The sequence below is a fragment of the Alligator sinensis genome, unplaced genomic scaffold, assembly GCF_000455745.1.
Source record: "Alligator sinensis unplaced genomic scaffold, ASM45574v1 scaffold647_2, whole genome shotgun sequence".
Lineage (NCBI taxonomy): Eukaryota > Metazoa > Chordata > Crocodylia > Alligatoridae > Alligator > Alligator sinensis.
In genome coordinates this window covers 184,015-207,610 of record NW_005841832.1, presented here as the reverse complement: position 1 = coordinate 207,610, position 23,596 = coordinate 184,015, and the positions used below count along the sequence as shown (strand labels likewise).

The window sequence follows — 23,596 nt, the reverse complement described above, 5'->3', positions numbered from 1 at the left end:
AGAGCTAGTCACCCAAGGGGCATTCCTTGGTGTGCGGTGTGATGATCAAGCTCAGCAGATAACACTCTGGCAGATTTCCCTTTCCTTTTTCTCCTACCCCTTTTTTTTCTTGATTGTTATTCTTCCCTCCCTCTCCACCCGTGTCTTGTCTTTGAGGCCCCCATCCTGCAGTTCAGAGTGCTTTGACAGATAGCTGGACCTGCAAAAGCCTGGAAGCCAGCAAGCTATCTCAGTAGCCCACTTCTCAGGCAGCCCCCTACAGGTCACATGCTTCCAGAACCACCTCTTGTTCAGAACTTCAGCTTTATTTTTTCAAAACAAAAAGCTATTTAATACCAGCTTTCTGTATTTAAGCTATTTAATACAACCTATGCCCGCCCCTCCTCCCCCCCGGGATATCCTGCAGAAGCCAGTCTATTCTCAGTAGAATCTGACCCAAGAGCAGGCAGCCCTTGCAATGTGAGTAAGCTTCTCTACTCCCTTCTCTGTCAGAGCCTGTTCCCTGCAGGTTTACACTACATCCCACTTGCTTCAGAACTGCACATGAAGTCGGCCTGTCCCTTAACCTAGAGAGTCCTGAACAACTTAGCTTACTCCCTGCAGTGCCGCTTAGCACCTGACCTCTTGCTGGTCTTTATGACACCCAGGTGGTCTAGCTGTGACCTCACACAATCATGGGAGGCAGCTTATGAGTAACAAGTGCAGCTCCACTCCCCTTTAAAATGCCAATTATCCTGTGGTACAGCTCCATCAACTTTAAATAGTGGTCCTCCATGAGGACCTAACAGGATAGGCACCAGGACTGTCATTTACCATCTGCTCATATGGCACCTCTCATATGGGAACCCAATCTGAGCTAAGACCTCTTGATTCTAATGCACATAAATGTTAAATATGATTAACAGTAACATGAAAATAGGAGTGCAAGAAATGATGGCAAGACATGTCTTCACCTCAGAAGATTCAACCACATACAGAGCTACCTCTGGGCACTGGTATTAGATGATAAATAGTAAATGAAAAAAAAAGATCCTCCAAAGAAACTGGTGTAGCTTGCCAACTGAATATGTATTTAAGCTCTCCCAGGCTTGTATCTTGAATGACAAGCCTTCATGACCTATCATGCACGCAGATATTTTCACACTTTTTTAAAATGTGCATTGTTGACTTGACAGACTAATAATTTAAAATCTGCTACCATCTCCCTCAAGTCAAGTCGTTTCTCTTACAGCTCTCTTATCACAGCGGCATATGTATTTAGAGAGAACCACAAATCTGCAACCGATTACAGAGCACGAGTAATGGCTGATTTTATAACTTTAATTCCTTGGCTACTTAAAAAAAACCCAAAATAAAACACAAACATATGTGCCAATAGTATTAAGTCAATATTACAGGCCAATTGCATGCAAAATTTAATTTTTAAAAAGCTATAATAAAGCTGCTACAATCTGTCCCTGCCTGATTGCTTCTGGATTCTTTCCTCAAACTACTAAGTAGTGAATTCAGTTCACAATTTTCAGGGATGGATCCCTTGTTACCAAGACCACTACAGTTTTGGAATAAAATCATCCCTAACTTGCTTGAATAAGCTAGTACTTATCTGAGTGCACCTATTTGATATGAGAATATAAGTTAGAAAATGCAAAGATGTGCAGATCACATCTCTACTCCCTCAGAGGCCTAGGCAAGCACAATGAATTCCTATCAGTTTGCCTTGGAGTCACAAAGAATGCTGTTCTGGGGGGATATCTATACCTATGTCAATGATGATCTCAGCTAGTAACCATATGATGATCTTCCTAACTCCATTAGGTATCAGGCTCAGCTCATATCAGTCACCAAAGTTTGGCACCAAACCCTGGGGCAGGACTGGAAATGAAAGGTAAAAAGATGACACAGCTGTTACTACCTCATAAATGCTTCCTTTAGATGCGTATCAAGTACAAAGGCAAACATTTGTCTCTGAAATGACTACAAAAGCATAGTCACATTTCCTGATGTTACTCTCATGCTTCCCATAAACATCTGAAAGGACACAAATGTTCTGTGCTCTGCAATGGCTATTACTTGTTTCCCGGCACAATTATAGATATGATTATGAGCTTTACAGGCCCTAATATTACGCAAAAAAGCATTTATCTCATGTCTCAACACTGGAGTTAAAATCCACTGAGTTTGTCTAGAACACATTTTGGAACTTCATTACCCCAGACTGTCTGTAAGCAAGCAATTCTTATTTGCAAGCCTCTCTTATTGAACTTGATAGGGGCAGTGCATTAAAGCATTTCACTATGGACCAGGTGTCAGTTTAAGCCCTGATCCAGCTTCACAGTGAAGGCCAACCCTAGTCAATCCAGCTATAATCAGTACCTGATTATTCTAGCTTGGGAAAGGGGCCAGAGATTATGTTAGTCACATTATTCTACATGGAAGAAACTGGAGTGCTTTAATAAGCTAGTAATATGGGCCATCTACACTTACACAGTCGTTTGATCTATGGAATTTGCTCCTTCCACATTGGTTTCCCAGTATCCAGGTTTGGCAAGCTTTAGGTCAAGACAAATTTGCTGTCACCTGGCACTTGAGTAACTATCTCAGCACATTGTACTATTCAGTGATTTCAACTAATTTGTCTCAGAATAAGACTATTTTATAAACATGTCCATATTAATTATTGTCATTACATAGAGGTTCCACTGGGTTGGATGTTGTATAAAATGAACAGAAGCACAAAACAGAAGCAAAAGTCAATGTACATTTACCAGTATGCCTACATTTGACAATGATTTAACCATTATCACAAATGGCCAAGCTTTTCATTTTCTGTAACACGACAAGACTAATGTAAAGCAGAGACAAAAATATGTTTATACAATAAGGAACAAGGGCTGACCCTTGACTATAATTATACCAACAGAAAGTACACTCTCTGCAGAGATGTTTAAATCATCAGTTAAAACATTGGTTCACATCAGCCCAGATGCTGGGTACATGGTTTCTGCTTAATTGCAGTAGCAGGCTGGCATTTTACAGACACCTTCATTTCTTACAGTGTCTGAAACTAAGATGCCTCTGATACACGGCTGAACAATTTATGGAGTCGGTGATGAACCACTGCATCATTTTTCAAGGACCAAGAACTCTACATGCTTGGTCAATAAAATGTACTAAGTAATAACTCATCAAAAAAAATGGTGATGGCAGCTCCAGAACTGCAGCTCTATTAACTCTTTTTTTGTGTGGGGAAGTTTAGCTGGAAGCCATATTAGTGACAAATTGCAGCCTGGGGAAATTTTCAGATCAAGGTAATAATGCCATGAAGTAGAATGATTTGCTTTAGTGTTGCTATATAACGCTGCCAGTTCTTCCAGTGGGACACTAATTGCAGCCAGAGGCCACCTTGCTTAAAAAATATCTAAAGAAATATCTTAGCACTAAAAATGTCAGGAGTCATAAAAAATAAAGCATCCTGCCCAAGGAATGGCACTAGGAGAATGAAACTGAGTACAGAATTCACTACTGAATGATTCAAAACTCACTCTATGGAACAAATGCTGTACTGGTTAGCTGAGAAGGCCAGCCTTTTGGTAATGCTGCCACTTACTTAGCAGCAGTACTCAGAGCTGAAGCAGATATTTTCCTTTAAGGAGATACAAATATGCATGCACATCACCTCTTTGGGCCTCTTTTACTGCACATCTGTGCTACTGTGGTTGCTCTGCATCATTTTGGAAGTGAGCTGCCAGCAAGATCTGGGGGAGCTGTGGTGGCAGGAACTGGATGGCTGTATGGGATACAAGTAGAAGTGAACCAGTATCAGGTAACACAGTGAAGAAGGGGTAGCAGTATGAATAAGTTGGACAGAGGATAGATAGGAGGTGCCACAGCAAGCATGAGGCAGGCCCAGGAAGGCATGGGGTCAGGCAGGAAATCTCCCTGTGAAGGGGGTGAGGGGCAGTACTCCCGACAGGGTTCCCTCCTCCCTGCCTACAGACTGAGAATCCCTCTGAAGTGAATTCAAGCACAGAGGAGGGAACTTCTATAGAGCCCTCACCCCCCATGCTTGCACACTGCTACCCAACCCAAGATGCAGCAGCTTGATAGGCATGCTGGGGCCCAGCACTTTTTTTTCACTTGCCCGCTGTGCCATGGGAATGATTCCTTTGCTGCACCTGCAAGCACGGAGAGGAGGACTCCCATAAGGTCCCAATCCACACAGCGCCCCAAATCCAGGGATGCCCATGAACCCCAACACAGGGAGCACATCTGCACCCGGGGGTTTCCTGCTTGCAAACATGAGACCTGTGTCAAGGTGAAGCATCTGGGGCCCTTTTCCTGCAGGATCAGGCCCCTGAAGCTGCCTTGATTCCTGTTGCTTCACCCCTCTGCTTTCCTGAGTAGGAAATGCAGTTGACAAGCCCAAAGGAGTGAAGGGTTTTTGTCTCTGGCTAATCAAATTAGCTTGTAATTCTTCACAGAAAGGCCTCCTCCATCTGACAGCAGATCCTTTAGTGCTTCTGGAACTGTTACCTCAGTATATGAAGATTGCAGCCACACATGACCATGGACAGACCTAGGATTCTGATACTGTTAGAAAGGCTTTTGATACTGTGTCCCACAGCATTCTTGCAAGCAAGCTGAGGAAGTATGGGTTGGATGAATGGACTGTAAGGTAGACAGAAAGCTGTCTGAGTTGTTGGGCTCAACAGGTAGTAATCAATGGCTCAATGTCTAGCTGGTAGGCAGTATCAAGTGGAGTTGATCAGCCTGTTCAGCTGTGAGCTTATGCCCTGCAACTTTCACCCAGAAAGCAAAGTGTTATTGATACAAATAAAGCTGGAATACAGGGCACTAACCTCTCAGACAGGAATAATCAAATCTTGTGCTTCAGGGCCTACACTTATTACCATGGGCTCAGCACTACGCAACTGGCCAGAAGAACTGCTTTCCACCAAAGCATCAAGGGACTGGCCAATGCGGATGCATCCTGGTTTTGATGCCAGTTACTCTGTGCAACCTTTCATTATTTACGCATATGGTATCAATCACATCCCCTCTCCCTCTCATGCACTAATGAATGCCTGACACGGTTTTCCATAGGTTTCAGTAATTACTATGGCAATCCAGGTATTATGTAATAAATCTTTGCAAATGCTGGAAACTAAGAGGGTATGAAATTTGGAAGAAAATGACAAAGCAATCTGCCCACCTCTTTCTATGGAGAGTATCTTTTGCAAAAAAAAATGCTTGAGGACAGAGTCCTTTGCTCTCTGCATGCTCTCCGCATGGGGCAGGAAGTGCTCAATATCACTGACACATTCGTTGCTTTCTTAGTAATTTTGTGGAGGAAGCACTCCTTCTCCTTGCGCTAAAGTGCAAGGAGAAGAAATGATATTTGAATTGCCAAGAGGGGGGAGGTTTGTTTTTATTTTAAATTGTTGTCCTTAGCTGAGTCTCTTTCCAACTGCATGGGAAATTAATTATGACAGCTCGGCCATCTTGAACTGTAACCACCCTACCTACTGTTGCTTCAATTCTATCTGTACAGAGAGTTTCTATGTAAACTGACCCCAAACAAATGGAAGACAGTTTTGTCCGAGCTCCATAAGCTGCAACTCACTCATACATACTATCTGAAAATAAAATGAGAGAAAATGTTCTCTTTTATTTTTAAAGTCACCTAGGCAGATGAGCCAATAAGATCAAAATCATTTATAATATATCAGGCTGCATGTCCCGAGTAATCAAGCGAAGAGTGGCCTTCACAGGACGACTTATCCTTTATGTAGATCCTAAAACCTGGACTGCCATAGGTTCAGTCAAAATACAGACTTCCTGTCACCATAGCACCCCATTACAGACTGCCTGCAGGCATAAAGGCAAGTCTTCACTTACACTGTTCAAAGATGGCTATGCTTCCAGTTTTTAAGCTAGATGCATCAGGACACAATATCTCCAGCACAGAGCATTGCAGGGATTAGAAAGTGGTACTCTGTGGCAAATCTGGACTTTAGGACCTTGAAAAAAAGCAAAGAGAAAAGGGCTGCGTCTGCCCGATGTACTCAGAATGTTTCCCTCACTTAGGTGATTTGGGACATTCAGCACATTATGTGGCAGCGCTTGGATTATTTTTGTTTTGTTTTTGTAGGTCACCTTTAAATTAAATCTGGCCTACAGCTTCTATTTTTTCTTATCCAAACAGCCATCATCAAACCCTAGTGCTCTGGATCGTTCAGCTCCCTTGAGTTTTTCCTGTTTCAGCCTCTGGCTACAAACAGCATTTCGGTTTTGAGGCCTGATGGATAATTTAATGCACTATGCTTAAATTTCACCTTAGTCTTTAGACTCACAGTGTTTATCACATTCAGGCAGTTGTGTCCCCGGCTTATTGTATATGCACTACCTTGCTGTGTGGTGTGCAGTTCTCGTGGAGTCTTGCCAACTTTTCTCATTGGCCATCCTACATTTTACTTGCACCCTTCATAAAGTTTAAGGCCAGAAAATGATATTCTTGTCACCTCATCTAGCCTCTTGCATAAGCCATGCCATCCATTTGGCAAGAAATATGAACGTATTTGAAGGCAAATCAAAATGCAGTTCGAAAATCCTAAAGTGGAAGTTTAAAAATGAGCCTTCATATTTCATTGCTCATTCCAAGTACCATCTTCACTCCTACTAAAATAATTTGTGAATAGTATAAACCAGGCCATTCTCCTCTTACCATTCTGCCCCCTCACCAGAGACATAAGTCTCGATACTGCTTATAAAAATAATCTACTGTTATATGCAATTTCAACATATTACCTCATGCAAACCTACTACATGATCAGTTCTCACCATCCAAAGCTGCAGATCCAGCTGCAATATTTTAGAGCAATAATTTAAAAGTAACTTAACACAAGAAAACTACCACAGAGTAATATTTTCTTGAGATGGCGATAACATGTATCTACATATCACACACAAAAAAAAAGTTTACAAAAATATATTATTAAGGCTGAACAGTTAAGCACTCAAACATCAAGAATTGTCAGCATTAAGGTTGTATATGTATAGTCTTATTCCAGGGCCCTTATACATAAACATTACAAAGAGTCCTTAATTGTTACTTTTCCAAGGGACCTCTGCCTCAGTTAGTACACAGGATAGCCGATGTCTATTTAACGGAGAACTATTCAATATTGTGTTTTAACCTTGCTGTTCAACATGTGGCCCAGGGCCTTATTAAGTGCACATCATTCAAATCCTGTTCTGAAGACAAAATTATTAATTTTTCCCATGGGCTTTTCTGTGAGACTAAAATATCAGACTGCTTTATAAATGGCTTACCTTTACAACACTCCTGGCAGCTGAGTGGGTGGTATTATTACCATTCTACAGACAAGGGACTGAAGCACACCGAGATTTAGGTAAAAAAAAAAATTTGCTTATATGACTGTCCACAGGAGCCCTTATTTTACCAAAGAACTTAGCATTATAAAGCACTTTGTATGTTCCAAGACTTCAGACTGACTTCAGGTGCAGCTGGGACTGCTCAGCATTTTAGCAAATTAGACTTTAGGGTCTCAAGTTAGGCACCCAGGAGCATACACTTAGTGACCACATGAAAGTCTGGTTAGAGATCAGCATGACTCAGAAACTCTGTGGCAGAGACACAGAATTCAGTACTCCAGAGGATCATTCAGGAGCCTGCTTTAAACATGAGACCAACATTTATCTTCCTGCATCCCTGTCTTCTCTACTGTACCCTGCCTATTCTACCTTCTGCAGTAAATGAGACAGAAGTCCCTATCTATAACCCTGATTCATTCCCAAATCAGATTCGTTCTATACACCAAGAGCGTCAAACATATAGGCTACCCCTGTGGGCCACTGGAAGTCGGGGGTGGGGCATCCAGCTGCAGAATTCGGGGTTCTTGGGCCTGGTAGACATGGCTTAATTTAGCAGGAGGGCAACCAAGAGCTAAGCAGCCTCAGTGTCTTTAGCCATCTACATTGCCACAGCCCTCTCTCTTCCTCCACTGAACCTGCTGCCACCCAATGCTGGAGGAGGCACTGCTGCTGCTGCTACCTGCTCCATGCAAGACCTGGAGCTGCCACCATGGGAAGGGGCATGCAGAACCAGAACCAGAACCAGCTCCGGCATGGAGCACACAACGAGAGCCAGAGCTGTCACTACCATGTACCCTGTTACAGAGCCAGAGATGCTGAAGATATTGCTGCCACCGCTAGTGTGTGCTCCAGACTAGATCTGACCTTCAAGGAGCCCTGAGGTTCAGATCCAGCCCAGGGCATGAGGCAGGTTTGACACACAGGCTGCACACTAAATGACAGAGGTTTTATGAAACTTCTAGATCCATCACACAGATTTTAGTCATCTTAATTAATGGAATGATGGATAGCAGTAGTAAGTTGCCATCTATTATGTGGACCAGCACTAAAGGGAGATGAGCCACTTTGCTTCCAGGTGTGACAGATATTTTCTGACCACAGGGAATGGCAAGATTCTGGAATTTTGGGCTTCTTTCATGACCCAGAGTCTTCTTCTCATTCTTGCTTCTTCTCCAGGCAGCCCAAGGCTCTCCTTATCTTTCTCCAGCTCCTTTCCCAAGTCCAGTCAAGTAACTCCTAGTGTTCTCCAGCCCCAATTTCCTTCACGCATTCCCAATCCTAGGTTCCAACCAAACCAATTCCAAATTTCCCTTCCTGCCCATTTCTAAATCTCCTTGCTCAGCTAGTCCAAAGTTTCCAAGTACTTCACTGATGAAATACCTTACTGGAGCAAATCTCATGGAAAATCAATGCCCCTTATGGGACAAGGGAAGAGGAAAGTGTCACAACCCAAGGGTATGATTTTTGTTTTTGTGTGTGCTTTGGCACCACTGAATTATTTTCCCGCCAATTCGTAGCTTTCTTTGCAGTGTGCATTTCTTCTTTGCAGCACAGAAATGCACTTTGCAAAGAGTTCCCGCCATTTGTATTATAATTCAAGCCCCATTATTGGCTTGCGTAAAATTATTCACACGTGGTGGCTAGCGATTGGCTTGCTAGCCGTATAAAAAGCTTGAGTGGTTTCCGCCCAAGTTGGAGAACTCCGAGGAGAACCCCCGCAAGGGAGGACTCCACGAACACCAGGAGGAGGAGACTTCATGTCTTGTGAAGATCTCTAAGCGCTGCGGAGCCTATCGGACCCAGCGCATTTCAAGCAGGCAACAGAGGTCTGATCAGCCTCTAGCCTCTCCCCGTCGCCGTTCGCAATCCTCGACGTATCCCTCTCCCTGCGCGCAAAAGGACCCACGGAGCCTAGCAAACTTTGTGTGAGTGAGTGAATAAAAGGATCCACGGAGCCTAGCAAACTTCGTGAGAGAGACCCAAGCTTGTCGTAGTCCTCAAACGAGGATTTAATCGGAGCTGTGCCTGGGAAACTATCCAGCCTACACCGCGACCATCTTCGGTGTAAGTAAACAATCTTAAATCAACCATTACGCGGCCGTGCCTAATTCTAGTGTGTCGCCCGTTCTCTCTGATCCAGCGTGCCCGGGCTGCTGGCCACAGCCCGCGCGGAGCGAAAAAGGGCCCGGATCGCTCCCGGCCCGCACATGGCGACATGGATGGGATCGGGAGTAGGCCCGCACAGAAAGTTCTTCCTCAAGACTTCCCACGAAAGCAGCCTTATTCAGTCTCCCTGTCCTGGGAAGATCCCCTGAAGTCAGCCCTACCATGGCTTCACAAAGGGCAAGCCTCTGGCTTTGAGACCCTGGCTCTTCTCAGTCCCTGGCTTCCCCAGTGATCCACAGCAACTCCATATCCTAAAGGTCCTTCTCTCTGGTCAGCTCATGGGAAGGAAGGTGTTTTCTTCTTTTACACAGGAGGAGTAGCAGAGTGCCAATGCCCTAAATAGTACAACAGACTCTGCTTCAAAAATCCCTCTGCTGTGGGACTACCTTTTCCACACTCCAGCACTCTCATCCTCCTCTGGCCCATGCCAGCCACACTTGCAACAAAACAGTTTAAAAAACTACAGAATTGACCTGGGGCCATCACTCACCCAATACAATCAAACCTATTGTATAGTATTCACCCAACATTATGTCGAGGGAACCAACCAGGGAGCAGTCTCCAGGCCCTGCTGCCAGACCTCCACTGCCGTCTCTGCCGGTGGTAAAAAAGGCATACAGGCCTTTTGAAACCATTTACAAGAATTATTTACACCAAAGCCTACTCGCTCTGAGTCCCCACAAGAACTGCATGCTTGAACTCAGCCACCCTAGCCTCCATCCTCACAGCAACTATTTAGTAGAAAGTAGTCAAAAGTTAGTCAGTAAGAGAGCAAAAGATGAATATTTCAAAAGGGCAAGCATTTGCTATTTTTGTTCAAGAAGCTACAGTGTACATAATTATGCAAATGCTAAAAGCTGTCACAGCTGACCTTTTGAAACCATGTGTGTCCATGGGTCCAACATACTTCACTGGTGAACCCTGAAATTGATGAAAGGTCAATAACTATAGGATTCTTCTAGTTAAATCATTAAGAACTAATTTAAGATGGACTAGCCAGCAATTAAGTGGAAAACAAAGTTGCTCAAAATAGTTGCACCCTCTGAACAACATTAGACTAGAAAAGCTGTACCTTGAAAGTCTGACAAAAAGTAAAAAGAGAGAGGCTTCTTTCTGCAGAGCCTACTAGCTTTCAAGAGGAGGAGCTGAACTGTTTTGGCTGCAGTCTGGTAATATCACAGTCCAAGGGTCCTGCTTTCTGCAAGTCCCCTGGTCAAACTGCTGAGTTCACAACACTCATCAAGAGCTCACACAATCCAATGCCTAATGAAGCCAATGCTAAAGCTTCCAGTGACTTCAGGGGAAGCCAGGCTGGGATACCAGCCTTCATAAGGTCAATAAATAAATAAATAACCCCATAGCATATGATTCAAGAAATTAACTGACAAACTTTCGACAACAACAAAATCCACCACACTTGAGCATCCCTGAAAGCGAATTAAATGAACCATCTGGCGTGATAAATCAAACCACTGGTGAAAGTTCGGTTTCAAAACAACTAAAAAATTATTTTTAAAGTGAAAAAAGCATGCTTTCCAAGCACTTACAAGATTTACATAATTCATCTGAAACCTCCCCAAAATTTCCCCTTGGTAGATGGCCACACCCAAGAAAAAAATTATTGCTCACTCTCTCACTTTTTTTTAAGGAATTTGAGACAAGTGGATAAATTGGTCAAAGATAGCCATAACTTAGAAAGTTATTTACAACAATTACAGACAAACAATATGTCCTGCTTTAAGCAGGGGGTTGGACTATACAATAGTTCCATAATGATTGTAGTGCTATAACAATGAAACTAGCAAAGGTAATAGAAGCAAGGCATTTTTGTGGTATCTTTTACTGGATCTTCTCTTTTTCCCTATACACACAGACATACAGATTGTCCAATAAAAAATATTACCAAAAAAATCACCCCTCACATATTTCCAGGACCATCGTAGCTACAGTAGCACTCTAGTCCTACTAAAAATAACAGAGGCATGACTAGTAAGGGCCAGATCCTTAGTGAGAATTACTTGCCATAGCTCTGGGGTGGAAGTACTAATTTATACCAGTTGAAGTTTTGCCCTTGAAAGCAAAAAGGTCATATCAAAGTAAGTTCTTAATATAATGACTGGCACAGTATCCCAAACCAGATGGTGAGGATACATCATAAGCATTCTTTTATGAACGAAGGCAAATACCCATCCTTATTTGGTGGGTTTGTGGGGGGCGGGATGGATGATTCATAAAATGGAAAAATGGATTGGGATCCAGAGAAGAGTATGTGTATGTGGCCAGGGTCTGCAGACGTGAGACAAGGAAAGCCAAGGCATCCATGAAAATCAAGTTGGCAACTAATATTAAAAATAACAAAATATCCTTATGTAGGTACACAGGGAGGAAGAAAAAAAATCAAGCTCCACTGTGGCACCCCTACTGAACATGGAGGGGAAGCCCACAGTTGATCCCCATGAAAAGGCAAAGCTCCTTAATAATTACTTTGCATCAGTTTTCCTGAAACCAAGTGAGAACTGGTCACCAGCCCAGGGGCGCAGGGAATACGGCAATGACAACGGTCCTCATAAAATCAGTCCAGAACAAGTGAAGACACTCTTAAATCATTTGGATGTTTTCAAGTTGACTGGTCCAGATGACCTTCACCCAAGAGTGCTGAAAGAGCTGGCTGAGCTCATAGCAGTGCCTCTGGCAGGGCTGTTCGAGGAGATGTGGAACTTAGGAGTTGTCCTTAACAACTGGAAAAAGGTGAACGTGGTTCCCACCTCTAAGAAGGGAAAGAAGGACGACCCTGCCAACCATAAATCGGTCAGTCTAACTTCAGTCTTGGGGAAGATCTTTGAAAAAATTGTTAAGGATGCCATCAACCACAAGCTTGTATCTGGTGAGGTACTGAGAAGCAACCAGCATGGCTTTGTAAAGGGGAGGTGATGCCTAACAAACCTGGTGTCCTTTTATGATCACCCGAACATGGGACAGGAGGTGGACATCATCTACCTAGATTTCAGCAAGGCGTTTAATACTGTTTCCCATGAAATCCTCTTAGTTAAGTTGGAGAGTACAGGCAGTCCTTGGACTTACAACACAACTGTTTTGTGAAAACCATGCCTTAAGTCGAAATGTTGTAACTCAGAGCCAATTTTCTCATAAGAAACAATGTTATAAATGAGGGATTGGTTCCTGAATCAAGGCCCAATACCCTATTTCACTAAAAATACCCCAGAATTTTGTATTCAATCAATTATAGATGAGTAATATAGCTACATTAGTGTATTTATATTGTAAATAGCAATCAAATTGATTTGGAAGGACTTCTTTGAGGCGACTTTGCTGGACTTTTTGAAGGGCTCTTGGCTGAACTCTTCTCAGGAGTCTTGGCTGCAGGTTTTTCTGGAGTCTTGGCTGCTTTCTTAAAGAAAGTGTCCAAGGAAATTTGGACAGATGTTCTCCAGGGAGATGAGCGATGCAGCGAACTTGTTCGCTGGCATGGCGTTGCATCAGATCAAGCATTGTAAAGTCGAAACTTACGTCATAAAGTTGAAACAGTGTCAATTTATAAACATTTTAAGTGCGAAACATTGTAACTCGAAACGCTGTAAGTCGAGGACTGCCTGTACTGGCCTAGACCAGACTACAGCGAGGCAGGCCGGGAACTGAGTCAGCGGCTAATCCCAGTGAGTCGTAACTGATGGGGTGGCCTCATCCTGGAAGGCCGTCTGCAGTGGTATACCCCACGGGTCAGTGCTCGGGCCTGTGCTCTTTAACATCTTTATTAATGACCTGAATGAGGGAGTGAAAAGTGTAATAATTAAGTTTGCGGATGATACCAAACTGTGGGAACAAGTGGGCACATCAGAGGACAGGTCAAGGATTCAGGAAGACCTTGACAGGCTGGTTCTTTGGGCTGAACAAAACCATATGAAGTTCAACAGGGATGAATGCCAGGTCCTTCATCTGGACAGGAAGAACCCTCACCATATCTATACAATGGGTGGTGGTGCACTGGCTGGCACTGCATCCGAAAGGGACCAAGGGGTGTCAATTCACCAGAGGATGAATATGAGCCACCAGTGTGACAAAGTCATCAACAGATCAAACAGACCTCTGGTGTGCATCAGCAGATGTGTTGCCAACAGATCCAGAGAGGTGCTCCTCCCCCTCTATTCAGCACTGGTGAGGCCACAGCTGGGGTACTGTATCCAGTTCTAGACACCGCACTTCAAGAAGTATGTGGACAAACTCAAAAGGGTACAGAGAAGGATCACCCGCATGATCAAGAGCCTGGGGGACAGGCCCTATGAGGGGAGACTTCAGGATCTGACTTTGTTCAGCCTGAGCAAAAGAAGGCTGAGAGGTGACTTGATAGCCGCCTACAAATATGTCAAGGGAGAACACCAGGATCTAGAAGAACAACTTTTCAGAAAAGCGCCTCCCCGGGAAGATGCGGACCAATGGACACAAGCTAGTCCAGAAAAAGTTTCTTCTGGACATAAGGAAAAACTTATTTTTCATACAGGTAACTAGAATCTGGAACACACTTCCAGCAGAGGTGGTGCAGTCGCCATCTCTGGCGATCTTTAAGAGGAGGCTAGACAAATACCTTGTTGAGCTCGTTTGATTTGATGATCTTACAGGTCCCTTCCGGTCCTTCTTCCTATGATTCCATGATTCCAAGTCACAAAACTGAATTTAATAGCTGATTTTGCTGAAATATCTTGAGTTTGGAGCATAGAATGCACATGGCATTTCCCATCAGTATCCATTTCCCTTCAGAAAAATTTCTGTTGGTTCAAATACTTCCAGTTAAATTGAAAGAACCTTTAAAAGGCTATCATCCGCACCAATATCAAGGACATTTCACATGCAAGTAAGCCTGTGAGTCCTGTAGCCCTATGACAGCAGACCACATCACAACAAACAATAGGAAACTCTATGGGCCAGATCATATCCTCATGGCAAGCCATTAAAAAGGTTATAGCAAGTGTTTGCAGTGATTAGAGGTGGGTAACAGGGCAGTGCAAAATGGCACCATTCCGTTTCGACTTGCATTTCGAGGTTTCAATGGAATAGCATTTCATTTCGAATTTTGTTTCAATTCAAAACCACTGTTCCGTTTCATTTCATTGAAACAGTGACACTGTTTCAACATTTCACCCATGTATTATAATGGGGAAGCTCAAAACAGGTGCTCTCATCCGGCAGGCAGATCGGGGGCCCGCAACCCTGGGAGGGTTGTGGGGGCTGTGCCAGTCCTCCCAGGGTTGTGGGTCCCCGATCTGCCTGCCAGATGAGAGAGGGAAGCCGGGTGCTGCCACCTGGGACCGGCAAACTGGGGAAGGGAACTGAGCCCAATCGCTCAGTTCCCCTCCCCAGCACTCCGATCCATTTGGCTGGGAAAGGAAACTGAGCCCAATTGCTCAGTTCCGCTCCCCGTGCTACAATCAGGCTGGGGAAGGGCCCTGAGTGCTATGATCAGGCTAGGGAAGGGAACTGAGCCCAGCTGAACCGAGTTCCCCATCCCAGTGCTACAAGCGGGCTGGGGAAAGGAACTAAGCTCAGCTGGAATCAGTTCCCTTCCCCAGCCTGGTCGCAGCACTGGGGAGGGGAATTGAGAGATCGGGCTCAGTTCCCTTCCCCAACCCGATTGCAGAGCTGGGGAGGGGAATGCAGCTCAGCTGAGCTCAGTTCCCTTCCCCAGTCCGATGGATCGCACCACTGGGGAGGGGAACTGAGCGATCGGGTTCAGTTCCCTTCCCCCCCAGCCCCATCAATCGCAGCGCTGGGGAGGGGAACTGAGCCGAGGCTCATTTCCTTTCGCCCGTGCTGCGATCGGCTTCCCACAGCCCAGCCGTGGGAGGCGGGGAGAGCCAGGGCTGCACTCCTGGCTAAGACACGAGGCTGCGGAGCTGCTGGGAGCGCAGCCCTGGTTCTCCCCTGTCTCCCACCACCTGGCTGATGGCTGCTTCAAAACTCAAAAGGTTTCGAAACTTTCAAAATGTTCTGCTGGCCTTGTTCTGCTGGCCTCGTTTCAAGGCTGTTTCGAAGACCGTCATTTCGTTTTGATTTCACTGTTTCAAGCTTGAAATGAGTTGAAACAATGTTGAAATGAAACAACCAGCAACATTTCACACAGCCCTAGTGGCTAAGTATTTGTTTGAATTGTGCTGCTGCTATCACTTTTTTGGCAGTGTTAGCTTTGGGGGTTTTTTAACTTAGTTGCTGCTCACTATGTCCTTTGGCATCCAGGAATATAAGAAATTATGATTTTGTCATTCCAGGAGTAATGCTGACTAATTAACTGCAAGTGGCTAATTATCAGGAGTTCGCCATTTTTAACTTTTAGTGAGATATATATTTTCCATAGTAAAGAATGATTTTGACATTTATAAACTGAAGCAGAAAAAGTTGCAAAGTCTAATGCAAACTGTATGCACTCTGACTTGCTATTTAAGAATTGTACAATCATACAGATAAACAACTAACATACAAATGTTTCTAATAGTCTTGCTACAAAAATTCAGTGTTTAATATAAGTAATAGTATACAATTATAAGGAAGTAAAGTAATCTAATATTTTTGCTTTGCACTCTTACATGAACTCATCACCAAAATAGAATATAATTCTGCTAAATGGAATGGTTGATCATCTATGCTGCGTTGAACCAAGAAAAGCAGAAGTTTCCAATCCTTTGCAAGCATCATTTCACTGATGGTACACTGTGAGAAACAGGTCAGTACCTTTTGAGTTGACTAATTATCAGGAACTAATTCCATTGTGATTTAGTATGTGTGTACATTTGGAAACAATAACTATACTTTAATAGCCATAGTGCTTTGTGTACAATCAAGAGGACTTGGGGCCAATTCAACCTACTGATTAATAAAACCATAGTGACAAGGTATCCCAATGACTAACCAAATTTCACAGGATTTCACTAAGATTACACTCAAGAGAAACTAAAATAGCATGTGCAAGTAAAATGATTTTTCCTCAGTTATTCCATTGTATCCAAAGTAGCTAGTGATGTACATCCACTTCTGCAAATACTCTGATATTCTGGTGATGGGTACAAAAATGTAGGCCTCTTCCTTCAGAGACTTTGCTTTAGCTATTGTGTTGTGATATATCCTATGTGTAGTACTCTCATACAACAGTAACAAGGGAAAAAGGATACCTAAAATTTGTGCATCAAAAACTGTGCTCAGCTAGTCTAATTTTCAACCTGTCTATGTGTGGTTAGAGTGCTTTGAAAAGCTGGACAAAGTTCCTTGGGTGAATCTGATATCTTTTATTAGACCAACCCAAATAGTTGGAAAATAATTATTAAGCAAACTTTTGGGTTCAAAAACCCTTTGTCAGGCTAAGGAAGTTTGGAGTCATTTTTTGCACCAAAGTGCATACACCTACAGACAGCCCTGAACCTGTGGTGACTTGAGTCTGAAAATGCAGCCTCAGATATCTCTCAAAGAAATCTTTAGATAGGGTTCAGCATCTTCTATTGCTAAAAAATGAAAAAAGCAAAACAGTTCCTAACACCTACAATTTGAAGGCATGCTTTCCAAATGGAAAAGAAACTCTTTAGAGCTTTGCATGAAATCAAACCACAGACAATCATTCACAGAGAAAGAATAAAACCTATAATCAGCCAATCTGTAACATCCATCTGGGGCAGCTGTTTTAAATGGAAACTGTCAGGAGATTTAGGACCCACAATAGACTTATCTTAAAACTTGATTATTCATCCCTTTTAACTTCCCAATTTTGATGACAAATTGTAAAATCTCACCTGACTGAAGTAGGCCATACACACAGTGTACGAGCTTCTTGCTAGAACAAATGAGCACCCTGTAGGAAGTGATTTAAGAATTGAAGGATCCCTAAAAATCAAACCCTCAACAATTAGATTTTTAAAAATTGCAAATTCTAAAAGTTCATCAAACACAGAAATGAATCCAACCTGTAAGTCATAAAATCATAGACAATTAGGGTTGGAAAGGACCTCAGGAGGTCATCTAGTCCTGCATTTCTCAACCTGTGCATCACAAGAATATATGAAAGGATCATGAACAAACTTTAAAAATGGATTCTCCTTTAAAGGAGAAAAACATGAGGAACTGTGGGCTTTCCCTTGCAGGCTGGCACAGTTCCAGCCTGCAAGGGGCTGCTTGGGGCCCCATGCGCGCCACCCTCCCCCCCCACACCCCACACACTTAACCCTTGCCCCAACCACTGGGGGGATGGGGGCAGGGAACCACTGTTCCAGGAATGAGGAGCACCCACAGGGACAGGGGGCTGTTTTCTACTTTAAACTATTTACGATGCCGGGACTGGCCATCAATATTTACAAATGGGTCCTGGTACAAAAAAGGTTGAGAACCACTGATCTAGTCCAACCCCCTGCTTAAAGAAGGACCATCCCCACCTATATGATCCCAGTCAAGGCTTTGTCTAGCCAGGTCTTAAAAATCTCTAAGGATAAAGATTCCCCCACCTCTCTGGGTAGCCTGTTCCAATGCTTTACTACTCTCCTGGTGAGAAAGTTTTTCCTAGTATCTAATCCATAGGCAACACATAGGGGTGGGGGGTATGGGGGGCCACATGTCCCCCCTGAGATTGGCCACCAACAGCTTCTGTGGGCGGTCACCGCCATCCCCCGCCCCGCCAACACAGCCTCTGGCATCTGCAGGCAGTCCCCGCTTGCCCCCCTGCCACCAGCAGCTGCAGATGGTCCCCACTGCTGGCAACTGCAAGCAGTCCCTGCTCACTGCCACCGATGCCAGCATCTGCAGGCGGTCCCCGCTCAGTGCCTGCCACCCCCTACCCCGACACTGGTGTCTGTGGGCGGTTCCTGCTCACCACCAACACTGCCGCTTACAAATGGTGCCCCCCCAGTCTTGGGACGCACCAGTCATTCATGATCTAACCTAAACTTCCTTTGCTGCAACTTGAGACTATTGCTCCTTGTTCTGTCATCTGCCACCACTGAGAACAGTCCAGCTGCATCATCTTTGGAACCATCTTTCAGGCTGTTGAAGGCTGCTATTAAATCCCCCCTGTCTTCTCTTCTCCAGAGTGGATAAGCTCAGCTCCCTCAGCCTCTCCTTATAATCATAAGTAATGTTCCCCAGCCCTCTAACCATTTCCTTAGCCCTCTATTGGACTCTCTCCAATTTGTCCATATCATTTCTGTAGTGGGGGGCCCAAAGTCAGATGGGTTCAAGTATTTGCCACTAGGTTCTGGAAGCTAAACACTTGACACCAAAAGTAGCTTAAATGAACATGCTACAAGTATAAAATATAAAAATATTTTCAGAACAAAATGGTGAAACAAAATGAAAAACTAATGGCACATGAGTGTTAACACGTTTCTGTTAATATTCACATGGTGGTTCCTTGCATTACCTATTTGTTGTGTCTGATCTTGTACACAGTAGATTGATCTACTGGCATTTAAAGGTGACTGCTTAGCTTAATACTTCAACAATTTCAATGATTCTCTCGATTCTCTCTAGTGTCGCTAGCCTCCTACTCAGTACCTTGAGTTCTGCTTTCGGCCTTTAATCTTTGCAAAGATGGAGCACAAGAAGATCGAGTTCTACACATAAAATAGCGTGAGAGAGAGAGAGAGAAAGGGGGAACAGTGAATGGTCTGCTTTGCCCTAAAGCTCATTGATCTGTGCATGGTCACACTTTTGATGACAAAGTTAATTCAATTACTCTGAAGGACGTATTTTGCTAGCAGAACGTAAATCACAAGAGGCAGTGAAAATGTAATGCAGAACTAAGGCAAATGTGTTTTAGACATGTCTCAAGAATGGGCTTACACTAACCTTGTAGGTATAAACAATTTTCAGATCTGTTTCCAGATTACAACCACTGTCCTAACGGCTAGGAATGGACCCATGCTCTTTCAAAGCCAGGAAATGATGCTACTCAAAAGCAAGAGGGCAACTCATCTTGCCTCTGCCTCATGTTAAGTGACTCAGGGCCCTTGTAAACATTCAGATAAAAGCATGAGAGGATATGATGCACGATCTACACATGCATAGCAGGAGGCACTGCCCTGGTTGCGAGCCTCCTCAGCTGCAGGGCCTGTAGCTACAGCAGTGGGTAGTGCACCCCTGCAGCTGGGAGCCCCGTCACCTGATGGGGCTCCCAGCCACAGGGGAGCACCTGACTACGTGGTCAATTAAAAGCATGATAAGAATAAGCCACAGAGTTATTACACAATTTTTGTGGAATAACTTTGTGGCTTATTCCTGATTTTGTCATGCCATTAATTGATTGGATATATGTCTGGGTCACAACTTAAGCTGTGATTAACTAGTTAATCATGCTTTAAATGTAACGTGCAGATGGGGTATCATTTCCCAAGTGACTGTGACCCACAAAGCTAAAAACCAAAATTCTAAATCATACCTGGGATGTGGCAAGACATCAACAACAATGGTCAGTTCAACCTGGAATGATTTGGAGGACTGTATTAAAATGGTCACTACTGATACAGTCTAAAATCCTACATGTTACAAAGACATCCAAGGCTCTCAGTATAGTGCCAAAATATGCTAAGAGCTTTATACACAATAAGGTATGTTCCCTGCCACAATGAACTTCCATGTTCAACAGATAATGTGTAGACAAGGAAAGTATATACCGCACTGCAGGTCTTCACCAGCAAGCAAAATTCTGGCTCAGCTTCTTTGGGAAAAAGGCTTGGCATCCATCACTATGGACCAAAAAGGCAGTCTTGCTCCCAGGCAACCTCATTCTCCCCAGCGAAGAGAAGCTGGATCAAGTGTTAGTATCTCTGCCGAGACAGCATTCAGTGTGAAGGGAGCGCACAGAATGCTTCTTAACCCTTTGAAAGTGCAGAGAAATGGCTTCCATGTTATCCCCAGTGAATTAATTTAACAATTTAAAAGCCAGAGAATGCTCATAAAAGTCAGAGCAGTCATGTGGTAAAAAAGCAATTTACTCACAGTATCCAGGAACTGTATGTGTAAATACCCTGGCAATTAGTGAGTTCACATTTCCATCCCTTAAAAACACCACTGCATTTCCATTAAGCACCTTTTAATCCCCAAAGTACAGGAATAGCTTAACCTGCTGCTGTAATGATACCATCTCAAGGATAAACACAGAAGTTAAAAGATTTCACCAATGCTACATAGCCACTCACACAATTTAAACTGTAGGGGAAGACTGTCTAAACGGAACATGAGTAACCATCTAGGAATTGGGTTTAATCCCTAACTAGTGAGAAAAATCTCAACCTGGAATCAGTGTTACAATGAAACTTACTAGAAATTTCGGAAGACATAAAAATTAGAATGGCTGGTAAAAGCTATGTATAAAACTATCCTACAAAGTCTTCTATAGTCAAAAATCCTATAGAAGGCAACTTTAAATAAGTTAAAGTGATTGTGAAACTTCTCTAGAAAGGGGTTAGCTAGACTATTCCATTTAATAAACCGAAGTTTAACATCATAGCTATCTGTATTCAATCACATTTTCTCTGTCAGAATGAAATCTCTTGTTTTATTATAGGAAAGAACAAGTTCTCTCACAGGAAATCTTTGATGAAAATGAATTCTTCTCTTCTGTAAAACTAGCCCAATGTATTTTCTATAGCAGCTAATTTTTGACACTGATCCACTTCACATTTCTATCCTTTGAAGGATACCTAAAACAGGAAATAATTTATAACACCATTCACCAACAGGGTACATTACAATAAGACAAACTGATATGCTGCTCTTTTTATTGATCTATGAAGCTGGTTATTATTCAGGGTAACGTTAATAGAAATGTCACATTACTTTGAGAGAAAAACCTATTTCACAATGTTTATACTAAAACCATTTGGTAATGAACATGGTAACTTATGCTGCTGCCACCTGTGTTGGTATTTAAAAGTCAGAGGCTTTGAAGATGCAGAACTCAAGAAATAATCTTTAAAACCAATTGCTAAATTTCCAAGGAGCCCCATTTTGAGCCATATTTATAATAAGCAGAGGGAAGCCAGTATCTGAAATGGTTTATGCCTGCCACTGCACATTAGTTTGTAATCACAGGAATGTTTCTAAGTATGAGGCAACTGCATTTTTTAAATTACATTGAGAACTTTGTTTTTGGGTAGTATGGCAGAGGGACATAAAATTCAGAAACTTTGCAAAAACAGGCCAAAGTTTAGGTTCTGTTGGAAGTACAAAGCATCATCCTTCACCAGAATCTCTTTTTATCTGTGCTGACTTGTTTTAAAAATGGGCATGCAACAGCATTTTTAGAGAACCCTCCTGACATTAAGAATTGGATATGTGTGCTCTTACAATGCAATTATACTTCTGAACTACTCACAGCAAAAGTACTAAGCCAAAAGAAGCTCAGACCCGTATTGATTACAAGCACCAGTCAACATTCAGTCACCCCTGAAACTTAGAGAAAAAAGATGGAAAAAACCTGTCACCAACTAGTCCTATATCCACTACTAAGGTTACATGGATATTTTCATATAAACCTTCCCCTGTCTATACCTTTTCCAGTATAAGCTGATCTGAGTACTTTTATGCTCACCTACAGTACCTCACTATGCCTGTAATATAGAGAGAGGAGTTTTTAGCCTGTCCGATGCTGGAAGCCCAGTATTGAAAGTGGGAACTTGTGTGTGTGTTGCATTTCAAGATAAATGTTAGAAACCACTTTTTTTTTCTAATTGAGCGGAGACCAGTATTTAAATAAGACAGGGCTAACTGGACACCCGCAACTCAAATGTAGGGGTTAATGTAAGCCAACTGGGCTCCCAGCTGGCCACCACCCATCTGGCTCTGGCTGCTTGCAGGGAAAGGGTCTAGGCTTCCCCTCCTTCCCTCAGATTTCCCTTCCTGCTCCTGCATCAGGGGCAGCATAGAAACATTGCAGGATGAGCTGAGGCGGGGGCACCCACACACAGTGCAGCAGTGGGGGGGGGACTGCCCACATGCGTGGTGCAACATTCACCTATGAGTGCAATGGAGTGCATTGGAAGGTGGGGGGGAAGTGGAGGGGTAGCAGACAGGGAGCACCACTTTCAGACACCAAGACAAGTTAAGCCAGGAGAAAGTTTGAAGACATTCAGTCTCCTGGAAGCAATTTACCCCTGTGTGCCCGCCTCCATTCGATTAAGCGCTCCCGTGCAGCCTTAGCCCGGACTATGGATTGCGTCTGTCCTGGGCTCGCGGGTGGACCCCACAGGCTACCCCTGCTGACATCAACTTCGGGGGCCCCCTTTACCCCCCCTGCCACAACTTGGAATGTTGCCTCAGTGGAGGGGTTCCCCTTTGGAGGAGCCTCCAGGGTAGTCGCGCCTCCTGGCAGGCACTCACGGCGCTCCCACCTCCCCTACACCCCGGCCACTCGCCAGTTTGGGTTGCCGATCTTCGGGCCCCTTTGGCATTCTCTGCTCTTCCCCAACCTCTGCTCATGACTTGCCAGCTGCGTGCCTGAGTCTTTGGGCCAGGTGTATGGTCCACGAGGTCCTCGGACCTGGTCCCTCCAAATAGACTCCCAACCGTCCTATACTAATCACCCGGTGACGTGACATGCCTATCCCAGCACCGTGACAACCAAGGCCCCTAAGCTACGGGGCCAGGAGGCCCAAGAGGGTGCCTCTGGCCTATGGGCCGCGTGGATTCCCCCGGGCCCGGATTCCACAGCCCCGGCGGCTCACCCCACTAGGGTGTTGAGTCACCGCCTCCTCCTAAGGCCGCTGTGGGCCTCGAAGGTCCACCGTCCAACCCCACTTCGGGTCTTCGGTCACCCTCCGGTGCGGCCCGATGAGGCCCCGTTGGACACGCCCCTTTGTTACCTCTTCTCTGAGGCTTCCGTGCAGGCTCACTTCTAGAACTCAGCACCGGCTTGCCCCAACGCTGCTCTCTGTGCTCCTGCCTCCGGTTTCTCCGTAGGTGCTGCCACCGGTCCTGCTGCAGGTGCAGCTGCTAGACCCTCTGTCGGCGTCGCTCCCTGCTTCACTGCCGCCTCTGCGGCTGGCCGTCCTGC

The 23,596-nt window shown here is 44.2% G+C and overlaps 1 protein-coding gene across 1 annotated transcript in view; it reads right to left on the bottom strand.

Moving 5' to 3' along the window:
* TEDC1 (tubulin epsilon and delta complex 1) overlaps positions 1–23,596 on the bottom strand; it is a 157,953-nt gene that overhangs the window by 78,012 nt on the left and 56,345 nt on the right. The window lies entirely within an intron of this gene.